Source organism: Peromyscus leucopus, chromosome 23, assembly GCF_004664715.2.
Source record: "Peromyscus leucopus breed LL Stock chromosome 23, UCI_PerLeu_2.1, whole genome shotgun sequence".
Classification (NCBI taxonomy): Eukaryota; Metazoa; Chordata; class Mammalia; order Rodentia; family Cricetidae; genus Peromyscus; species Peromyscus leucopus.
The window spans coordinates 43829693-43837597 of NC_051082.1; the positions used below are offsets into that span (position 1 = coordinate 43829693).

The 7905-nt window shown below is 45.4% G+C and overlaps 1 long non-coding RNA gene across 1 annotated transcript; it reads right to left on the reverse strand.

The window, feature by feature from the left end:
• Positions 1–802: 802 nt before the first annotated feature.
• On the reverse strand, positions 803–1814 carry LOC114707533. The gene is made up of 3 exons (XR_005089875.1): positions 1703–1814; positions 1466–1585; positions 803–1117 (listed from the first exon to the last, which is right to left on the reverse strand). It is a non-coding gene; the product is annotated as an uncharacterized LOC114707533 (long non-coding RNA).
• Positions 1815–7905: the final 6091 nt, after the last annotated feature.

A 7905-nucleotide genomic window follows, 5' to 3' on the forward strand; every position in this document is an offset into this window, starting at 1 on the left:
CGGATCAGCTGCTGGAACGAGGAGCCCAATCTACAGCCTGGATGACATCAGTGACAGTGCTTGTCATGGAGTCCAGTCCACTTTACATATCTCAAAAAGAGCTGGACCTGGTGGTACAGGCCTGTAATCTCAGCTACTCGGGAAGCTGAGGCAGAAGATGACATATTTATGGCAAGACTGAACAACTCAGTGAGATTGTCTCAAAAATTAAAGAGAGGGTTGGGGTGTGGCTCAGCAGTAGAGCACCCGCCTAGAATCCCCCAGTGAGGGGCTGGAGGTGTGGCTCAGTGGTAGAGCACCTGCCTAGAATCCCCCAGTGAGGGGCTGGGGTGTGGCTCAGTGGTAGAGCCCCTGCCTAGCATGCAGGAGATCCTAGGTTCAATGTTACACACACACTGTAATTGTTTTCAGAAAAAGAGGACAGTCCATTATGAGGCCATCTGTGATTTTGTCATGGTGATGCACACCTGCATTCTCAACACTCACAAGACTGAGGCATGAGGACTGAGAGTTCCAGGCCAACCTGGGGTACACACACAAAGTCCTGTCTCAAAACCCCAGAACACAAGAATTTCCTACTTTGTGTAACTCAGCACCCTCTTCCTAGGTCCTGGGAAAAGCTGAGCCTCCCACTGTGGGAAGGGAGGGCTCATCACCAGCTGCTGTGGTAGAAAAACAAAGACCACATGCTTGCATGGGCCTTGTGATGTCAGTGTCAGGGACTGGGGGAATGTCAGGTCCAAAGTTGAGAGGAACTGGTTGGCCAGGAGCTGGGGGCTGATCTCAAAAGGAAAGAGCACTGTTAAGCTTGAAGAAATAACTTTTATTTTTAAATGGTGCTGCAGGTGAGTCTGGTGAGGTCCACATCTGCCCCTGCTAGGAAACTGGTGTTCACCCCCAGCCCCAGCAGCTGAAGGGCCCCTGGAGGGGACAAGAAGTCTTGGGAGCAGAAGTGGGGAGCCCCCAATCCTGCACCTGGTAGGCCCTCATGAGGCCACAGGTCCTCGTCCCCAGCTTTGGACCACACAGCAGCCACCTCATGAGCCAGGAGGACAGCGGGAGCCAGCAAACGGGTTGTCTTCCCTCCACATGGCTCGGTCTCCTTCAGTTTGGATTTCTGATGAACAGTGACAAAGTTTAGCTTCGTGGTGCTGTCAAGGAATGGGGACAGTTCCCCAGCCCAGGCCCCCTGTGCTGTGGCCATGCCTAGGGAGGAGATCTATGGGAGTGGAGATCAACTGTCCCCATAGCGTAGTGGATCTTCTGGGAGTTAAAAGGGTGCAGTTGGGCATCCAGTACTAGACCACGCCCATCGAACTGGCTTCCTTTCTGCCGCCCACCCAATTCTCTGCATCCTATTCTGTCCCTGTATCTGTCTCTGCCTACCACTGACTCTTTCCCTTTCTGCAGGTCCCCAGATTCCTCTCTTCCCACACCCACCAACCCACTACAGGGCGGTGGAAACCTTCGAGTACGCTTGGAAAGCTTTCCTGGAGGTCGGCAGCCGGGTGAGGGGCGCCATAGGCAGCAGGAAGCAGCAGAAACAGCAACACCAGTGGTGGCCACATGACTCCGGGACAGGGCGCTGCAAAAGGATGGGCTTATCTGTCAGAGGCCCTCCCTGCCCAGCCGTCCTCTATTCCCTCCTTCTTATGCACGCCAAGCCCACCCATCTCTGGTCCTGGAAGGCCCGCCTTCTCACTTCCGAAGTGCCCTGTGTCAGTCCTCAGCCTGGTCAACGGTCTCCAGCGCTCCAAGAACTGTCAAGTGCAGACAGTTGTGTCCCAGGGTGGTTCTGGAACTACTGGTCTCCTCGAGCCAGCTCGCAAGTCCTGGCCACGCCCCTCACCCAGAGCCACACCCCTTATACTTGAACTGAGCCGCCCACACGCCTTTCAGCACAAGCCATGTCCACCCAACCAGAACTGCTCACTTATACAATGGCCATGCCCTTAAAACTTAGCCACACCCTCCCGCTGAGAAATACGTCTTGGCAGGGCTGCTCAGCTCTTTGCTGAGCACAGTCCTGGATATGGGCTTGGCTTTGCGGGTTGATCCTTTGCAGGCCAGACCCCATCAGCACCACTGCTAGAACTCGAGTGGCCGGTGGTCCCTTGTTCCTTTCCATCCTCCATCCCTTTTGCATATATGGAGTCCATCCTTCTTTCTTCCTTCCGTCTTCTGTGTTCATGAAGTGGCCAGAGGAAGAATTCAGATATCCTTCTCTATCACTTTCCACCTGTTCCTTTGGGCAGGATCTCTCCCTGAACCTGGAGCTCATGCTTTTCAGCTGAACTGGCAGCCAGCAAGCTCCAGCCATCCTCCTGTCTCCACCCACTCCAATGCTGGGATTATAGGCAGACGTGGGACCGTACTGGTTGCCTGAGAACCGTCTAGATACAGTTTAATTTATTGCATATGTATGTATGGGGGCATGCATGTGTCATGGCATAAGTGTGGAGGTCAGAAGACAGCTTGCAGGAGTTGGTTCTCTCCTTCCACCATGTGAGGAGTCCCAGGTGGTCAGGTTGGGCAGCTGGAGCCTTTACTGGCTGAACCATCTTGCAGACCTCCTGAAAATTCCTTAAATACGATTATTCATCAAATCAAGTACATTTTATTACATTTTATCCCAAAGGAATGTAAATCTTAAAATTAGGAATATGAAGTTTTCAAAGTGTGAAAATATGAAAACTGATTGACACACAGACACACACTTATTTTGTGTGTGTGTGTGTGTGTGTGTGTGTGTGTGTGTGTGTGTGATAATATATATGAGCTGGTGTGATATCACACACCTTTAACCCCAGCACTTGTGAAGCAAAGGCAGGTGGATCGCTGTGAGTTTGAGGTCAGCCTGGTCTTCATAGTGGATTCCAGGACAGCCAGGGCTACATAGTGAGACCCTGTCTCAAAAAAAAAAAGTACCAAACACATTTGTATATATAAAAATGTGGGGTGAGAGAAAGCTGGCCTTAAACTCACAGAGATCCACCTGGCTCTGCCTCCCGAGTGCTGGGACTAAAGGCGTGCGCCGCCACCACCACCCGGCCCTTTTCAAATATTTTATTCAAAATAATAACATAGTGGTAAGCTTCAAGGACATGGTGCAAGAAATCATAATAGATGCCACCAAAGCTACCATGACCATAAAGAAAGTGTCCTGCACAGAGTTATAAAAACTAGACACTCTGATACACAGTGTATTGCTAGACATCAGAAAAGTAGGACAAGGGGCATGTTAACAAGTGCTAGCCAGTTGGGATTTTTCTTTTTTTTGAGACAAGATTTCTCTGTGTAGTTTTGGTGTCTGTCCTGGATCTTGCTCTGTAGACCAGGCTGGCCTCAAACTCACAGAGATCCACCTGCCTCTGCCTCCTGAGTGTGGGATCAAAGGCATGTGCCACCACTGCCCAGCCCAGTTAAAGTCCTCCATCAAAGGGTCACACCCATGCACAGAAATATATACTGTAGAACACACGGGGGAATTCAGCACTAGATGTACAAGCAGGCAATGGCAGGAACCAGATATGTAACCTCTGCAAGCCTCAGCTAAAACTAAATGGTGTGCTGATTGACCACATGGATGTTTTGCTTGTGTTTATCCTTCACATAGAATCACACCATGTGCCTACCTGTGTCTAGGCTTCATTACTCATTTATGGGACTCATCAGACTTCAATATCATCCCCTCCCACTGTCCAACAGGATGCCACAGTGGAAGTACACCCCTTCTATTACATATGTGAGCCTTGAGAGTTCTGGGATTTTCTGAAGTTTCCCATTATGTCTATCTCTAGTGCATTAGTATGTGCCTCTGCATATGCTCTGTGTATGTGTGTGTGTTTCTGCCTGGTTGAGTAAAAGGGTATATGCATGCTTAACTTAAAATATCAGTTTTTCCACTAATGCATAAGTCCCTGTCACAGGGCTGGAGGGCTAGATTGGTATTAGATAACATTTGGACAAGAATGGAGTTTGGTTCTTAGCACTTACTTGTGGAGACTCACAACTGCCTGAAATTCCAGTTCCAGGGGATCCAAAACCCTTTTCTGGCCTCTAAAGGCACCTGCACACATGTGGCACATGTACACACACAACACACACACACACACACACACACACACACACACACACATTAAAATAAATATCTTTTTTAAATGTTCCTGTTGGATACATTCTTGGAAATACCTGATGCTTTTTTGTGCCTTCCATTTTAATATATCAGTGAACAGGTTTTAAACGTTACCATGTATGATGTGTGAGTGTGGGCATGCATGTACCTTACAACGTATGCAGTTCAGAGGGGGGCTTTTCAGGAGTTGGTTTTCTTCCTTCCACCATAGGTTTGGGTCATAGGACTTATGCAGACATCTCCCAGTTTGGTGGTTGTGTTTTAATCTATATCCTCTTGATTATTAATAAGCTAAAGCATATTATATATATATATTGCTACATAGGCATTTTTTCCCTTCAGTGATGTGGATGGCCATGTCTTTTACTCATGTTCTCCTCTTGTTGATTAGGTGTTCTTTATATATTCCAGAAAAAAAAATTGTATTTCTGTGTATGTGCAGGTGAGTGCAGAGACCAGTGTTGGGTCTGGAACTGGAGCTACAGGCGGTTGTGGATGCCCAAATCAGGTGCCCTTCAAGAGCATTAAGTACTCTTCAGGAATGAGCAACCACTCCAGCCCTCAGCCCCCACTTCCTTTAGTATAACCCAAATTAAACTTTTTACTTTAATGTCTTTTCAATCTCGCTTGGAACATTGAAAGGTACAAAATCTCCTAATTTTTTTGAGGCAAGGTCTCATCATGTAGTCCTGGTTGGCCTGGGACTTGCTATGTGGATCAAAGTGACCTCCACTTGCCTCTGCCCTCAAGTGCTGGGATCACTAAAAATGGTCACCACAAATGTCCCTTCTGCTTTCACAAATTGTTATTTTACATTTCACAAACCAACTGTCTTAATTTGTTTTTGGTTTTTCTGGTTTGTTGTTGTTGTTGTTGTTGTTGTTGTTGTTGTTGTTGTTGATCTATTATACAGTGCAGCTGACAAAGCATTAAATGGAAGTGACATCTTTTCCCCCTACTTGAGTGCCACTTGTTAAGTCAGGTGGCCCACATTTCGGAGACCTGTGTATTATTCTATTCTCATGGTCAACTTTTATGCCATAATTTCTGTGACTTTCTAACAGGTCTCGCCACTGATGGATAGAAATTGTTTTATTCTGTTTTGGTGCAGGGTCTCACTATGCACACATCTCGTCACCCAAGTCTTGAAGTCATGGTACTTACTGCTACTTCTGCATCCTGAGCCAGGATTGAAGGTTTAAGTGACCACATTCAACATTTTTTAAGTTTTTAATTATGTGTATCATGTGTGTATGTGTACACGACTGCAGGAGCCCAGGGAGTTGAGAAGAGCATGTTGCATCCCCTGGAGTTGGAGTTACAGGTGGTTGTGAGCTGCCCCATGTGGATGCTGGGAACCAAGCGCAGGTCCTCTGCAAGAACAGCACACATTCTTAAGTGCTGAGCCAACTTGCCAGTCTCCACTCTCAGCAGTTTTACGGTGAGTTTTGGCAATTAACCTGTTTACTGTTCGTATACACTTTAGATTCAGTTTGTCCATTTCCATTAAATAACTAGATTTTGAGATTCCACTACTTGAGGGCTTAGGGGAAACTGACATCCCTTTGAGCTTGCATCTCCTAAAACCAGAAGATTTTCTACTGTGTGGTAACATTTTTTTTCTACATAATTTTTTTGTTGTATAGACAAAATTCTTGAAAATGTATTTTTCCTTATGCAAACTTGAGGATTTTTGTAAATAATATCGCTCTCAAAATAATCTATGCTTTTTGGTTTGGGTTTTGGTTTTTGTTTTTGTTTTTTTTTTTAACCCCGGGGTTATAAAATGACCTTTGACGCAAGGACCTTGTTTAATTTCCTCATTATCTATAGCTCATATACCTGAATATCCCCTGGAATGTGCTATGGGCAAGGTCATGGCAGATAAAAGTCCTACTCCTTTACTGATTTTTACTCCTTTCTTGTTTTCTTTCCCTCTTTGTTTACACTGGCCATGTCCTTCTGTACAATGGTGCATAAGATGACTGATAGTAGACCCTATTTTATCTGAGGAGAAACTGTTAATAGTGCAGTGTTCTGAATGGTGCTTGTAGCTGACGTCACCCTTGGTCTAATTAAAGAGGTTCTTCCCCATAGTTTGCTAAGATGATAAACATTTTTTTCCACTTGAATTTTCTTCATGTGACTGTTAGCTCTGGGAATATTCAACCATCTCTATTCTTGGAGCAGGGAGGGTCTGATCACCATTTACAGAACAAGTATCTCCACTTGGTTGTCCGGGTTCAGGTCACATAAAGTCTTTTTTGTTGTTATTTTTGTTGTTGTTGTTTTGGGGTTTTTTTGCTTGTTTGTTTTTCGAGATAGGGTTTCTCTGTGTAGCTGTGGAGCTTTTCCTGGCACTCACTCTGTAGCCCAGGCTGGCCTTGAACTCACAGAGAACTGCCTGCCTATGCTTCCCAAGTGCTGGGATTAAAGGCATGCGCCACCACCACCCAGCACTTTCTGTAGTCTTATGTATCTGTCAAACACAGCCCAAATATACTAAGTGGAAGCAAATTACAATACTTGGGGGTGGACAGTACTGGGAATCGAACACAGGGCCTCATTCACGATAGGCAAGCGCCTTTCTACTGAACTCTATCTTCAGCCCTCAACCCCCTAAGGTTTAAATTGCACATCATTTTATGGAGTGAAGAAATCTCACTGGGGTGTCAATCATCCTCCTGTGCAGTGATTCCACATTGTATTCACTACCTGCCCATCACTAAGCAGATATCTTAGTGACCACATTAAAGTAATGCAGAACCACAGTACTTACAACTTGGGACTAGCTTGCTTCAAGTATTGACTAGAGGTCTTGGGGCAGATCTACTGTGGGCTACTGCACTGGCAACCAGAAGACAACCATGATTATTGATTTAAACTGCTTGCTCTTGACTCTCCCATGGAGAAACAGTAGGTAGCCAAACTCTTTTGGCAAAGAAAAATGCCAAAAAGCACCAACCAGAAAATGTTTGCTAGAAGCATACTTTGTTCTAAAGCCCTGGGAATAGAGGACAATAAACAAAAATGACACCATATTTATACAATGTCAACACTCTTTTAGTTAAATGGACATAAGCAACCCCAAATTATGCTTGCTTGTGGTGGTTTGAATAGGAATGGCCCCCATAGGCTCATTTATTTTAATCTTGGTCATTAACGAGTAGCACTTGTTTGGGATAGGTGTGGCCTTGCTGGAGGAAGTGTGTCACTGGGGGTGAGCTTTGCAGTTTCAAATGCTCAAGCCAGGCTCAGAGTCTCTGTTCCTGCTGCCTGCAAATACAGATGTAGAACTCTTAGATACTTTGCTGGCACCTTGTCTGCCTGCGTGCCACCATGCTTCCCACAATGACAACAGACTAAAACACCGAACTGAACGCAGCCCCGATTAAATGTTTTCCTTTATAAGAACTGCATTGGTCCTGGATTGGGGAGGGGGTGAAGAGGGGAGGGGAGGGAAGGGGAGGAGAGGAGCAAGGGGCAACTGTGGTTGGGATGTAAAGGAATAAATTTAATAAAAAAAATTAAAAGATTTGGCTGGTCATGGTGTCTCTTCACAGCAATACAACACTAAGACAGTAAAGCTTATCAAAATAGTATTTTTTAAAAAATTTGCTCAATTCCAGTTGAAAAATTTTTACAAAACCACTCTACTGGTAAGCATTAACAAAAAAAAAACTGCTTGTAAATTCTAAATAGAAAAATTATGTACTTTCCTATTACATAACATATTTCACCAATATATCCCATTGTAACACTTGGTCATT